Here is a 16,079-nt window from a genome sequence, read left to right as displayed (position 1 = left end):
TAAAAGAAATTAAAGAAAACCTTAGAAGATGGAAAGATCTCCCATGTTCCTGGATAGACAGAATTAATATTGTCAAAATGGCCATACTACCAAAAGTAGTATAAAAATTCAATGCAATTCCAATTAAAATCCCAATGACATACTTCATAGTAAAAGAGCAAGCAATCATGAAATTCATTTGGCAGAAAAAGAGAACCAGAATAGCTAAAACAATCCTTAGCAGGAAGAGTGAAGGTATCACAACACTAGATCTTTAACTATACTAAAGAGCAATAGTAATAAAAATGGCAGGGTATTGGCACCAAAATAGACAGGTAGATCAATGGTAAAGAATTGAGGACACAGAGTCACATCTACATAAATACAGTTATCTCATACTAGACAAAGGTGCCAAAAACATAAAATGGAGAAAGAATGACCTCTTCAACAAATGGTGCTGGAAATATTGGACATCAATATGCAGCAAAATGAAACTAAACCGATATCACCCTGCACAAAACTCAAATCATAATCGGTCAAAGACTTCAGAACTAGACAGAGACCCTGCACCTAATCAAAAAAAGAGTAGGTCCAAATCTTCATCATGTCAGCTTAGGACCAGACTGCCTTAACATAAGTACCAAACCATAAGAAATAAAAGCAGGAATCAATAATTAGGATAGAATCAAACTAAAAGGCTTTTTCTCAGCAAAGGAAACAATGAACAATGTGAAGAGAGAGCCTACAGAGTAGGATGAAATCTTTGCCACACACACTTCAGATAGAGCACTAATCGCCAGAATCTGTAAAGAACTCAAAAAACTGTACACCAAGAATGCAAACAGCCCCATCAATCAATGGGTGCAGGAAATGAGCAGACACTTCACAGAATAAGATCTACAAGTGATCTACAAGTCATCAACAGGTATATGGAAAAAATGTTCAGCATCTCATTTAATAAAAGAAATGCAACTCAAAACTCCCCTAGGATTCCAAATCATCCCAATTAGAATGGCTATTATCAAGAACACAAACAATAATAGGTGTTGGCGAGGATATGGGGAAAAAGCTACACTCACACATTTCTGGTGAGGTTTCAAGTTAGTGCAACCACTCTGGACAGCAGTGTGGAGATTCCTCAAAAAACTTGGAATGGATCCATCATTTGACTCAGCTATCCCATTCCTTGGTTTATACCCAAAGTACTTAAAGTCAGCATACTAATATGATGCATCTTCTTCACTGTTCATTGCTGCTCAATTCACAATAGCTAGATTGTGAAACAAGCCTAGATGCCCTTCAATTGATGAATGGATAAAGAAACTGTGATATATATACACAATGGAATATAACTCAGCCATAAAGAAGAATAAAATCATGAAATTTGAGGGAAATGGATGCAGTTGAGTAGATTGTCTTATTACTTATGTTTTACATGTCTATATCAAGGGACTTTCTAAGTCTCAGACCACTGTTGGGCAATGGCTAGGCCTTCAGACTAGGCAGTGTGTCTTCAGACCACTTCTAACTCTGGTTTTCAATATTTGCATCTCAGGGTGGGAATGCGACTTTTTTCAGTGAAAGTTACAGATCACCTCCTTACTTTATTTTGAATTCTTTACTGGTGAAGTCATCTAATAGGAGTTGTGCTCTTTGAATATCATTTCTCCTGTTTTAAAACCAATCATGTACTGCCATCCATAATTAATGATCCTATCCACATTTATCTTGAAGCTCAGATAAGTTGTTAACAAAAGGGAGCAGTTTTCCCATTCTTTTTTTCAGTATTAGAAGCAAAAGATAATTATGAAATTTTGGATACATACCAGATAGTAAATATACTTTTTAAAATATTTTAAACACTTCAATAAACTAGTGTGGAAAAGTTGACAGATTGAACTGTATAAAAAGGAAACATGTCACAGAAAAAAAGGAAAAAACACAGAAGAAAAGTCAAACTGTCTTACTTACCTAAAAAATATAGTGGTGGTATGGGGAGATTAATATATATCCTACTAAGATATCAAGATTGCTAAGGATGATTTGATAAAAAAAATGATATATGAGGAGAAGGGCAGTATTCAGAAAAATATCTGCAAAAAATGTAAAAATTGATAATATATGAATATGTTATGCATTTTTATAGAAGTTATATAGCTTATTTTTTAAAATCTAATTATAGAATAATCATAAAATAATACAATGACTTTTTATTTGCAAATGTCTCAACTTTTCTGGAAAAGTTATCAAGATTGATACACTGGCCTCACCTGTATATGAGAAAAATGAATATAGAGAGGTACATACAAAGATGTCTAAAAAGGTTTGAGGGTTCATTACTAGAAATAAGCGTGGTTATTTCCAGAGAGGAGAAAAGTAGATTCAAATAATCTAAAGGCAGATGTTAATTTTCTTCTTTCATTGTTCTGTTGCCTCTGAATGTTTCATCCTGATCATGAATTATTCTATAAGAACTATAGAGTTAATAATGGAGAACAAAATATTGAAAATGATTTTGAAGAGTTATCAATAACATTGGTAATTTCTTACATTTGAGTAATAATATTGCACTTGGGAAATTATTCTAAAGTTATTTGTAGAATCATTATGAGAGTAAAGATCGGAAATGGCATAAATATCTCAATGAGCAAATGATCAAATGCTTCTTAAAATAGCATATGCTATCATACTATTAAACTAGCAATTATTCTATGAAAAATAAAATAAGAAGAGTTGCTACAATAATTCTAAGTCAACATAATAATATAAAATGGCATGAAATGATGATTTCAATCATATAAACTATACATGTTATGAATAAGGACTTGAAATAGAAAAATTGCAAGTTGAATTTTGGAATTCTGGATATTTTAAAATTATAGATATTATTTTGAGAGAAAGTGTTCTGGAGAATACAGGATTTACATGAAACATAAAAAGAAACACTGCTAGGTTACAAGCATATTAAAATTTTGTACCATTTCCAATTTATGGGTCAAGAATATCAATATTCTAATGCAAAACGTTTGTGTAGAGAATGAGAGTAAAATGTAGTTTCCTTAAATTATGATGGTCTCAGGGAATTATCCAGACCTTGTTATATTATGAACATCAATGAACTAATGTGTTAGACAAAAGTGGTATAGGTAAATTGTTGTCAAAATAGATTTTTTTGTAAAGCATCTTTCTTCCAAGATACTAAGGAAATGAGAGATAATGGACACAAAAATAAGTGAACTGAACTGAGAGGATTCTTATCAGGTGGAAACTTTCCAAATTTATTAGTGCTAGTTGTTTTGGAATAGTGTTGTTTTTCTTTTCCAATTTCAGAGTACAGAGTAAAGTGCATTAATACACCAAATATATGTGCTTCTGTGTGCATCTGTGTGGGCATAACACTATTAAATTTTTCTAAAAGCTCTAAAAGCATAGAGCAACCATTTGTGTTCATTTTCATACCCAAGAACTAAGCTTCAAAGAATTAACTCACCAAAGAAAAGAACAAGTTCTACAGTTGTAAATCCAGGTAAGAATAAAATATTTGGAGAATAATTCTTTTTTTATTCCACAAAACCAACCACTTTTGTTCTGAGACAACAGATAAATGTTAGAGGTCTGGGAATCAGCTTATGAAGATTCATAGTGGATTTTGGTTCACCCCACAGGCAGTTGGAGATAGCACAGCATGGAGCAGAACCCAGGAATTCAGAAATAAGACCACAATCTCCTCAAGATATAATTTCTTTCATCAGTACATCAAACATTTGTCAACTGCTTGTTGCCCACAGGCATTGACCTGGTGATGCATAATGGCAGTGTGACTGAATTCACTCTGATTGGGCTGACACAAGATGCTCACAAGCAGAAGGCAATAGTAGGTCTTGATTCTTTACCTCATGACTCTGCTGGGGAACTTTCTCATTGTGGTGACCATTAAAAAGAACAGACACTTGGGAGTCCCACTTACTTTTCCCTCTTCTATCTATCCTTTGCAGATGCTTGCTTCTCTACAACCACACTCCCCAGAACGAGCATGGATGCCTGTGGCGAGCCACCTCGCCACCATGATAAGATGGTGCTGGTTTCCTGAAGTGCTTTCTAGGTAAACAAGCCCATATTTGGTTGAGCTAACTGTTGCAAATGGGAGCACCTATGAACATAGGCCAAGTGGCAGGAGTAGATTGGCTATTGCAAGAGTATAAAAGTGTATGAATTTGGCTCAAGAGATAGAAGAAGAAAAACCATGGTTTTATAATAATAATGTCCTGATTAAACTGCTGAAGGAAGATTCCTGTGTCGTGCTTTCTTGTGGGCGAGGGACACGACAAGTGGTGCCGAAACCCGGGAATCAGAACTTTCAGTGGTCAGGGGGTGCACCGGTAAGTACCACAGGTAAGTGGGGTCCACACATAGTGGGGTGCTCCTCTGTAGATAAAGAGAGAGTGGGAATCGATTTGCATAGTCGGTCAACAAAGAAAAATATAATCGACTTTGCATAGTCGGTCAACAAAGAAAAATATAATCGACCTTGCATAGTCGGTCAACAAAGAAAAATATTTTGTTTTCGCTTTCATTCTGCTTGCTCTGAACGCTGCTTTCATTATGGGCAATTCTCCATCTAGTTCATTAGTACAGCCTTTAGATTTTTTGTTGCGCTCCAAAGAGCTCAAGGTCAAACGCAGTACTTTACAAACATTCATTGTAAGAATTGATAAAGCGGCCCCATGGTTTGCTGTCTCCGGAAGCTTGACTCCTGCCAGTTGGGATAAGTTGGGAAAAGATTTGGATTTCCTTCAGGAGCAGGGACAATTGGAGAAAGGGGTGATACCGCTATGGAAATTAATAAAAGGATGTATTCTTGATGGTAGATGTCAGGAAGCTATTCATAAAGGACAGGAAGTTCTTGAACAACTACATGAGGAGAAGTCCGAGGATTCTATGAGTACTTCCAGTAAACATAGTGCAGGAGAGCAGGTTTATGGAGCTATTCCAAAGAGGAGACTATACCCAGATTTAAAAGCCCTTAGAACACCAGAAGAAACAGGGGAGTCAGAATCAGACGGTGATGAGGAAGTGAAAGAGCTAATGCAGCACTTACGGAAGGTGAAGATAAAAGAAGGGGGAACTAAGAGGCAAAAAAATTTTAGACAGAAGGACTATGAGGAAGAACAGGAACCAGCTCTAGCCTATGATCCTCCCCCATATTTGGGAGGGGTTCCAGGCACGGGTAGAACTTTTAACTCTGCAGCTTGGAGGGCTGCCCATATAGAGTTGGGGTTTGCCTGTCCTGTATTCCAGGACAATGATGGGGGAAGACATCAGGAACCCATAGAATTTAAAACGATAAAAAATATAGCAGAATCTGTCCGCACTTATGGTGTGGATGCTGCTTTTACTATCGCCCAAATAGAGGGGCTCAATAGATTCTGCATGACCCCCTCGGTCTGGGCCAGTTTAGTGAAAGCTTGTGTTTCCCCGGGTAAATATTTAGACTGGAGGGCCTTCGTGTTAGAGGGGGCCAATGAACAGGCTGCACGCAACCAAGCTATGGGCAAACCTGCCTGGGATGTGGATATGCTTCTGGGACAGGGTAGATTTGCCAATCAGCAAACAGGTTTTCCATTAGAGGTTTATGAACAAATTAATAAGATTTGCATTGCTGCCTGGAAAGCACTTCCTAATAAAGGAGAAGTGTGAGGTAACTTACACCTGTGTCCTTGAAGCAGTCCTCCCCCTAGGCAGAGAGCTCAGCAGCTCCATTCCTCAAAAGTAGTAAGAAATAATGTTTTGTGATTTTCTGCATTCAAACCTAACCTGATTTCTCAACCAGGAAGAAAAAGGGTTAAAAAGTCCTGGGTGATCCTCCTTCCCCCCTGCCTGGCCTTGCTGAAGCCTGCATTGGAATGTAGGCTGCAGTGGTCTCAGCGGGAAAGGGAGGTAACCTGAAGATAAGAAAAAAAAAAAGAAAAAAAAAAAGGGTGTCCGTTTTAAACTTCTGGGCTGCTACACAGAACTAACTCATTTTCCAGGATTCTTGTTTTGTTTTGTTTTTCTTTAATGCTGTATTTTTGAGCTCATAATTTTGATCCTTCATACCTAGGTTAATGATTTTTTTTCTTTTTGATCAGTTCTATTTTTTATTCAACTAAAGTTTTTGAACATCTGTTACATTGCAATGGAGATTCACCTATAAAGTTACAAGGCCTTTGATTTTGTGTTATGTGTATGTTGTGCTGTCTAATGTCATGTTTTGTCTGTATCAAAACTGAGCGCTCCTAAAATTAAAATTTAAAAATGGATCCAAATACTTTTATTCATGTGATTTAAAAGGGTTCAATTTAAATTGGGTAAACTAATAAAAGTGAAATGTCTTTAAAAATAACTTGCAAGTCTCTAGGTGGTCAAACTAATGGAATGCTGATGTTAAACAATGTCTAATATCAATTGTTTTTAGGACTTTTCTTAAACAGGAAAAAGACAGCAAATACTGATCAGGACACTTGTCTAATATCTTGGTTTTTACAGAATAAGTGAATTAGAGTTAACATGTATGGGATTACTCAAATGTGTTTGTTGGTGACATCTGATTAATTTGCAAAATTAAAATGCTCATTGTTAAATAACATCAAGTACTTTTAACTCCTCAAATTCCATGGGGTAACATACTTAAACCTTATTGGTGTTTTCATAGGTTGGTAATTAAAAAGGGTTTAAAATTGTTTTGTGTCATTACTAAAAACAAGGTTATTAAGAGTTATGTTCTAACAGATAAAACCTCAACTCAGAGGGTGAGCGTTCCATCTGCTCCCTTACCACTTCCCCCTGCTCCCCCTCCAGTTCTGCAAAGCTCCAAGGAGCTCTTAGATTTGGATTTAGAGTTACCATCTCCCCTTTCACTGTGTTTCAGTTAGGGTTGTTTCAGAATGTGGACAAAAAGGGGTCAACAGATAGGAAAGAGGGAATAAAAGGTTGTGGGTTTGGAAATATATTTAATAAAAGAAAAAGAAAATGTTTCTGGGTAAGGAAGTGCCTGTGTGATGGAATACATGAGGGTCTAAGTAAGTGCTAAGAAAGTCTGTGTGTAAGTAAAGGGCAAGGTTCAACAAGTCTGTGTGTAACTAAGTTGGTTGTATGTATGTGAGACAGCTAAAGCTATTTAAGGTTTTTCCTAAGGTGAAATACTAATGTTCTGATATAAGCCAAAGTTTAATCTATATGGTAAAATGACATGGTAAAATAACAAGGATTTCTTAGAAACACTAATTTACTCTTAACTTTGTGTCTATTAAGTTTTATTCTTTAGAACAATTAGTCTTAAAAATTGGGGTTTATACAATTATGGTTAAACAACTGTTAGAGTATTGTACTGTGTTACAGAGTCTACATTTTTCTTAAAAAAAACCTAAATTTGGTAAGAAAAAAGCATCAAGGTAATTGTGAAATGGTTTCTAGTTGTATATTAAATGTGTTCATATTTTCCAGGTATACAAGTTTTTAAAGCAGAGAATTTATCAAGCTGCTATTCTCCAGATTAAACTTGTCTGTAATGGTAATCTTAAACTTATAAAGAGTAAATTTTAATTGGGGATTTATTTCTATCATTTAATGTTCTATTATGGGACATATTATCAGTAAGGTATGTAAAATTGGTTACTTATTTCACTGGGATAAAAATTTAAATGTAAATATATATCTAAGAGTTAGTGACAGCCTGATTTGTTTAAAGGTTCATGTTGTAGAAGGTAAAAGCATTTTGCTGCACAAAAGAAAAGTTAAAAGCTCTCTCAGCCTTTCTTTGATTGATTCCTGTTTTGGATATAATATTAGACTGTGTTAACTAATGTTCATATGGACTCAGAAATCAATATATATAAACTTCTTAAAATGACATTTAAGAAAGAGTATAATGCATTATAGCAAAAATGGGACAACAATGACTGAGATTGGGGTCCCTGACTTCATGACTGTAGCATGCCTGGTGCCTGGAAGTGTTCCTGTGTAGGAGCACAAGATGCCTAACTGCTGTGGCAGTAACCTCCCTGGGGAGGCTCTGTACAGGAGTCCTATCAGTTCTTACATTGATATCAGGCACACAGCTCTTGGGCAGAAAGAAATTGTTTTGCTAGATAACCAGTGTTTCATCAGTTCCCTTCTCTAGTTCCTGCCCACCTTACAGTAACTTTGGACAGTGGACTTCTTTGAGAGCTACACAGAGTTCCTAACATTGCACTTTGCAGTTGTGGGAAAAAGTTATGTAGATGGTCTAGTCTCTGTAACTCTCCTGAAAACAAAGAATAATGCTTACATAGTCTTTAACTTAATAATACGAAATGTATAAATGTTTCTAACATAACTCTTTAGATCTACATTTCCATCAGAGAACAGAGCTCCATCTGATCTCAGCTTAATCTTCAAAATCTGTGTTTATAAAACTTTATTTTCTAATACTCCTTTGACCCTCACTGAATTTGAAAATTTGGTCATGCTGGTCATGGCAAAAGGGACAAAAATTAATTGTAGGATTAGAACACTTAAGATCTGTAAAGAGTCACACCTTACCTGAGATAAGGCTCTGCCTCCCACCTTACTGCATGTTAGAGTGACTCCAAAATAAGTCAGACTTCAGCTTATTTAAAGTTATAATCAAAAGATTGGTTTTTGTTGTAAAATTACTATGATCTCAAATAGGGAATATAATGTGGTTCTCGGTCAAAATTCAAGATAGCTATTATACAAGCAGAATATATTTTTACTCTTACTAATTTCATTTTGTAAAACTGTTACCTATTAATGTTTTGCAGAAGTATCTGCTTCAAGAACACGCAACCTAGGTAAATTGTGATAATAAGCCATCACCTAACATATAGTGATAACAGATACCAGAACAGATAGTGGTAACTTCCAGAACTAATGCAGACTCCAGTTAGATAAAAGGGTAAATAACTGTAAAGTTATGGACATTAAAGTTCAAGCTCAGTACTCTTACTTTATGACTGGTGAGACTGGCTTGCTGGATGATTAAGATCAAACTTAGAGATTGGAATTAAATACAGAAGGCAAGATACACCAGTATTTGGATCTTTTGCCCTCAGTCAGCGTGAACCCAGGGAATAAGAGGACTTCTCTAAGGAGCGCTGCAACTCTGGGTCACACAACCTCCTGATCAAGGAGATTGTTGAGACTAGAGGATGAAAAAATCGCTCAGTGCATCTGCTGCAGAGGAGGGTCATGGAAAAAGGGAGACATCCCTTAATGCTTCCAAAGGAAGTCACCTCATCAAGGAGACCCTGCCTAACCAATGGCACTGGTGGAGCTAAGAAGCTGCCCTTAAGTTCTCTACAAGTGGCCCCTGTGGGAACTCAGCTGACTCTTTAACAAGACAGGAACCAGGTCAATTTGATCAACTTGATCTTAGACACCCAGCAAAACAGTTAAAACCAAAATATAACCATTCTTGGGCATTTAAAAGAAATAATAGTTACATGTAACTTAAGATGTACACTTGTATTAACCTACTAGAATAAAGACTGGAAGCTACAAATGAAAGATTCTTCAGCAAATGTGCCTGATAACTATCAAGAGAAACTGCCAGAGTCAGAAGTTTTTAGTCAGTTTAAGGCCTGCAGACCTTCCTAAGCTACACAGGTAGACTTAATCTATGTTTGCTCATATGATTACCTAGCCCTAAGTAACAGAAGTATAGAGCTCTCTACTACACACAGGTTATACCAATAAAGGGATATTTTACAAAATCAGATGACTTAAGTAGCTTAACTATATTTTCTGGGGACATCTATGACATTAAGAGTTAAATGTTGTGTTTACATTCCTGATAACCTGGACAATGTTAAAGTTCCCAAATAAAGGCCTTGTCCTCTCCAGCCTTTTGCTAGGCCTCGTTATGGGAACAATTTCTCAGTTCTTCCACCTCCTGGTGAGAGATTGACTTCTGTCATTTTCATGATACTCAGTGGCATGTTCCAGATGCTGCAACATTTACTTTGTACTAATCTCATTTCAGTACTCATGTTTTTTTGTTCTTCTATCATAGAAGCACCCATCCCCAGTTGACTTTACAACCTGCTCTTCCCCAACCAGGCTTCTACCTTGGACCCCTCGATTGACCCAATTTTTAAAAAAGGAACTCCAAACTGCTTGCCCCTCGCTGCCCCCTTTCAGCTTCGAAGCAGCCAGAACGATCGGCGCCCCCTTTTCCTTAAAGCAGTTGGGAGTTCCTATAGCTAAAGGGGGGAATGAACCCAGAATTAAGGACAGGTAGTTAGTGTAGAAATAGGGAATCGGGTCAATTCGAGGAAATGAAGCCATGAAGCCTTCTGCCTTTGGAAGTTGGAGACTGCCCCTGGAAGAATGGAATGTCAAGGATCTCTGGAGCCCATTGATTACCAAATTTACTTGCCTTTATCAAGGACTGCAAGCAAGGAGATGCTAATTAATGCCCCTGGGCCCTTACCTGCCTGAATCACCTTAGCCCTCCCCCTGCCCATGGTTTCTCACTTAATGCAAAACCAGGCCTAGTCACGTAGGCAGGAAGGAGAGAGAGGTAAGGGGGGAGAGAACTGAAGAACAAAAGAGACTTTAACCTATAAAAGATGTAGGGTGCGCTCACTTCTTGGGACTTTTAGAATATCAGCCATGGCCCCCTTCTCCCTGCCGGGAGAAGTCTGTATTATTCCCTTTAAACAATCCAGACTATGGTCCTTACTCAACAGTACCAAATGATTAAGCAAACTGATGAATACTCTCCATAACCGAGGCAGGATGGACAAATGGATATAGGATTCTATCCATGATAAAGAAAAAGGGGGGAATAAAAGGCCCCGCTCCCGTCCTTGACAGATAAGGTCTCCAGGCAACCGCACATTCCTCGGACAAATATCTCTTAACAACCTTGGTAAGGACAGGGGCCCAGCAGTCCTGTTTGTCTTTGAGACAGTTAGCAACACAGATACCACCCTGCTCTCAACAGCACACCCTGCCCGGAGGCTGTTACACTGATAAGCAGGAACCATGAAGATGTCAAGCAAAAATTTGAAAAATAACCTTACCCTTTAGGTGACCTATGTGCTGGATTCAAAATAGCCAATAAGAAACCTGTTGCTTACCGCGCGCGCGAAACCTGCCCCTTCACCCTATAAAAACCCTGTGCCCCAAAGCCCGGAGAAGGCGCCACTCTGGGACTGACATTCACTATCTGCCACTTTTGCACAGTAGGATAGGGCCTCTACCTTCACCTGTGTTTCTAAAATAAAGAAGGGGGAGCTGTGGTGAGCCGCCTCGCCACCATGATAAGATGGCGCTGGTTTCCTGAAGTGCTTTCTAGGTAAACAAGCCCATATTTGGTTGAGCTAACTGTTGCAAATGGGAGCACCTATGAACATAGGCCAAGTGGCAGGAGTAGATTGGCTATTGCAAGAGTATAAAAGTGTATGAATTCGGCTCAAGAGATAGAAGAAGAAAAACCATGGTTTTATAATAATAATGTCCTGATTAAACTGCTGAAGGAAGATTCCTGTGTCGTGCTTTCTTGCAGGCGAGGGACACGACAGATGCCCTTTCTCAGAAGAAGACCATTTCCTACAATGAGTGCATGACCCAAGTTTTTGCAACCCATTTCTTTGAATGGAGATATGCTCATCCTCATGGCTTTTGATGGCTATGTGGCCATTTGTAAACCCCTGGGATACACAACCCAGGGGTTGTGTATGAGCCAGCATGTCTGTGGTGCCTAGTGACTCTGGCCTGGGTGGGATCTTGCATCTATTCTTCAGCACAGATTTCCCTGGCTTTGAGATTGCCCTTCTGTGGACCCAATGTGATTGACCACTATTTCTGTGATATGCAACATTTGTTGAAACTTGCCTGTATGGACTCTTATATCATCAACCTATTCATAGTGTTTAATAGTGGGGTCATACGCATAGTGACTTTTTTATTCTTACTTATCTCCTATATTTTTATCCCATACTCTGAGAAACCACAAGTGCAGAAGGAAGGCAAAAAGCTCTTTCCACATGCACCTTCCACTTTATCGTTGTCATATTTTGGGGTCTGTGTGTATTTACATACACTAGTCCACCCATGACCTTTCCAATGAACAAGATGGTGGTTGCATTTTATACAATTGGGACACCTTCACTGAATCCTTTGATCTATACACTGAAGAATGCAGAAGTAAAAAAGATGATGAAAAAATTGTGGTATAGCAAAGTATGACTTTAATTGATAAATTCTGTATGTATTATAAAGTATACTTCCTTTCAAAAGGGAAAGAAAAATGTTTTTGAATACTTAAGTATTTTAATCAAGGGGAATAATAGTGGCTAAAATACATAAAATTACAATATTTATATAAGTTTTATTTGTAGCAGCTATAAAATTAACACAAGGGACTCTTAATAACTTTATTTTATATATGCAATTTATTTGGGTTGGGAATCCTTCAAGCATGATTTAGAAGTTACCAACATTGGGGGTGATGAATTAAAAATCAGAATATCTACATTATCATCTAAAAATATCAGCAACAAGAAAATACTCAAAATGTATATGAAAGAATATACAGTGAATTGTGTTTTTTAAATAAATTCAATAAAATAAATAATATGATGACTCTGAAGACAAATTGGTTTTGACTTACATCTAGGTAATTGGTTTTGCTTCCTTTGACAGTTGGGGTGATGAAGGAGCATCCAAGGTCATCTTCAGACTGACTCTCTGATTCATCGTTCCCAGAGGACTGGCACTCCACACAATGTGCTCCATGGTCTGACTCCAGACACACCATGTTGGGTCAGTCATATACCACTGATATTATAGTCATTCCCCATGTACTCAAGTATGCAAGCACATTCCCATGTGACTACACAGCAAGAACAGAAATCTTGACAACTTCTTTTTCCTCAATAGCTAGAAAACCTAGATCAATTTATATTGCAGCATACCCTGCTGCACAATCATCTGAAGAGATCATTTTGGAAATGATATTGGGTTTGAAGCATCCACAGATCTCAGGAATGAACAACTTATTTCCGAGCTTCCCAGTGACTGTGCATTTTAACATTAATCTACTGCATGATTTGAATATGGTTTGAGTCCTTACTGTGGAGGTATTGGGAGGTAGTGAAACCTTGAAGAGATAATACCTGGAGCAAAGTAATTGGGTTACAGCGGCAACACCATTGGAAGGAATAATGCTGATCTTTCAGAGTGAATTAGATCCCATGAGAATGGGTTATTAGGAAGAGAACAAGCCTGATACATGATCTTTCTATTTCCCTGTTTCATTATGTAATCTCTTCTGCATAGGCTTCTGCCATTGTGATGCCATGTGTCATAAGGTACTCACCAGAATACAAAGAGAGACAGTCACCCACTCTTGGACTTTTGGCTTCCAGAGATGTGAGTTAAATACACCTATTTACTGTATAAAATACCTATCATCATGTATTTTTTATAGCATCAAGTCTCATGTTTCTAACTGTTCTTTCTGCTCTCCATCTTTCCTGCTCTATCCTGGAAAAATTTCTTCAACATCTCATTAGAATAAATTTTCCAGATTCCTTCTGATGTTCTATAAATGTTCAAACCAAGTAAAAAATTTAAATATTATTTCAATAAAAAAGTCCATAAACTGTAGGGTATTGTGTGAATATGTGTGTGTGTGTGTGTGTGTGCGCTTGCGCACGTGCGCATTCTGGTATCTGTGCAGGCTCTTCTTTGTCTTTCAGCTTTGTATTACTTTGATGAAATATCTGAGATAATCAACTTGAAAGGAGAAGTTTGTTTTGGCTGACAGTTTTGGAAATCTCAGTCCGTGTTTTCTTGGTCCTGTTCCTTTGGACCTGTGGTGACACAGTACATCATGGTGGGAGCAGGTGTTGGAGGAGGTCTATTCATATTGTGGCATATGTAAAACAAAAGGAAAGCAGGGGAAGGAATGGGCTTAAGTCCCAACACTCCATTGAAAGCTACATCCCCATTGACCTAATGTATTCCACTAGGCTCCACCTCCTAAATTCTACCTCCTCTCAATAGTACCACAGATTGAGACCAAGTCTTAATACCTGACTTTTTGGGGAGTCAGGTAGCACCCATACAGATAGGCCAGAACTATGAAAATCCTACTAGGTAATCTTATTAGTTTGTCAGAGAAAGATAAAACAGGCTTCCATTCTGTATCAGTCAGGTGCTAAGTTTAACAAAACAGTGCAGGAAGAAAAGATTGCACAATTTCATTTTGTGTGTGATACTGTTGATATCTGTTCCTGAAGTGATATACCATCAGTTGCAGCTGTGGCTATCCTGCCTGTTTTTGCATTTCAGGAAAGAGGTTTGTGTTGTAATTATTTACATTATAAGAGTGTTACTCTGGCTAATGTTTTATGTTCAAACAAAACTAAAGCAGAAAACAATGAAACAACAAAAAGGAAATTTTCTCTGAAAGTTACATCAGTAATGTTCACCAATATTTGAGAGTAAATATTCATGTATTGCCAATGAATCTTATATGAATGACTAGTAGTAATAGTGACATTATGCAGATTAGATATGATGGTAGCTCATACAGTTGTATTACTGTAGGGCAGAAATAAGATAAATAACTCGCACGTAGGCATTTATCTCTTTGCCTATTAAATGTTAAGGTCTATGTGATAATTTGGAAAAAAAAAGAATGAAATTGAACTTCAGAGCATCCCTATTTAAAAGCCCTCACCAAGAACTTAAATTTGAGAAACAATTGTCTACTTGTTACAAGGGTTTTCTCTGATGCCATGTATATGAACAGTTGAAAATTCCAAGGGACATGCAAGTCAAGTGAGGATGGAGATGTGAGAAGGAATGAGTCATCTCAGGAAGATGCTCTTGCACAGGTAGAGAATTGGCATGAGTTTATCATCATGGAGAATGGAAAGAGGGCCTATTGACAGTTCTTGAAGAGACCAGATACTGGAGGCAGAAATGTCATGCTGGTCACTGATTTAATGACTTCAGAGAATATTTTCCTGTGTTGAGGGAATTGGAGTCTGCTAGTAGGACCCATTTTCAGTAGTTCAATAGTAGGATTCAGCTCAAAAGCTTCTTCCCAGAAACTGTTGGCTGCTAGAAGTTATCACTGGGGAATTGATAAACAACAAGGCCCATTAGTGTAGAAATGGTTTTGGCAGCAAATATTCTGAATAATTAAAGCATTGCATCAGCCTTGGAGACCAAGGGACCATGTTGGAAGGAGCTATTGACCACAGCTTGCCATTCACCTCAGGGAATGCTCCTTTCCCTTACCAGCTTCTTGAGCCAGCAGCTGAAGCTGGTTTCAAGGGATCTGTAAGTAGGACTGATCTAAAGAATGTACCATTGTCATCACCTCAGAATAACTTATATCCCTAGGAAGTTACACCCTAGAGATCCAATAGGGACATGGCTGCAAGTCTCTGTATATCAGCAAATTTATCATTTTGGCTTTTTAAATTGTGAAACAGGATGAAAGCAAATCTTGGAAGAGACAACCACTTTGAATCTATACTTTAAGTCATTTCTTATGGACAAAAGTATTTGCATAGTCTTCCATTAGAAGATAGAAGGTAAGACTCAAGGTTCTGAAATGTCATCTGTTTTTCTCAGTTGCATAACAAATCAGTAAAAGAGTAAAGACAATACATCTAATTATCATTTTTCAAATGGGAGATCTAATCTTAATCAGCTAGTCTTTTGATTCTAAACTTTGCTCAGGAAAGAAAGAACACTATGTTCTCATATGGTATTCTAAGATTTTCCATTATTAGGCCTCTGATAACTTCTGTGAGTCATCTTTTATTAATGTAAATACATAGGAGGGGTAGGAAATTTCTCATAAATGTGTATGTCAGTAACAGAATAATTATAAACCCAAAATCTAACTTTCTAGGTCATATATTTCAAAGTATTTAAGAGATAGAGGTAAGTCTTTAGGACATAAAGAAAGGATACCTGTCTATTTCAGTGTTCAAATATTTTAGATCGAATATGACACAGACCAAACAATATTTAAAAATTGATATTAGAAATATAAGTTCAAGTTTTTTGTGGATTATTGATTTATACAT

This window comes from Sciurus carolinensis, chromosome 11, assembly GCF_902686445.1.
Source record: "Sciurus carolinensis chromosome 11, mSciCar1.2, whole genome shotgun sequence".
NCBI lineage: Eukaryota > Metazoa > Chordata > Mammalia > Rodentia > Sciuridae > Sciurus > Sciurus carolinensis.
Note: the sequence above shows the minus strand (reverse complement) of the source record.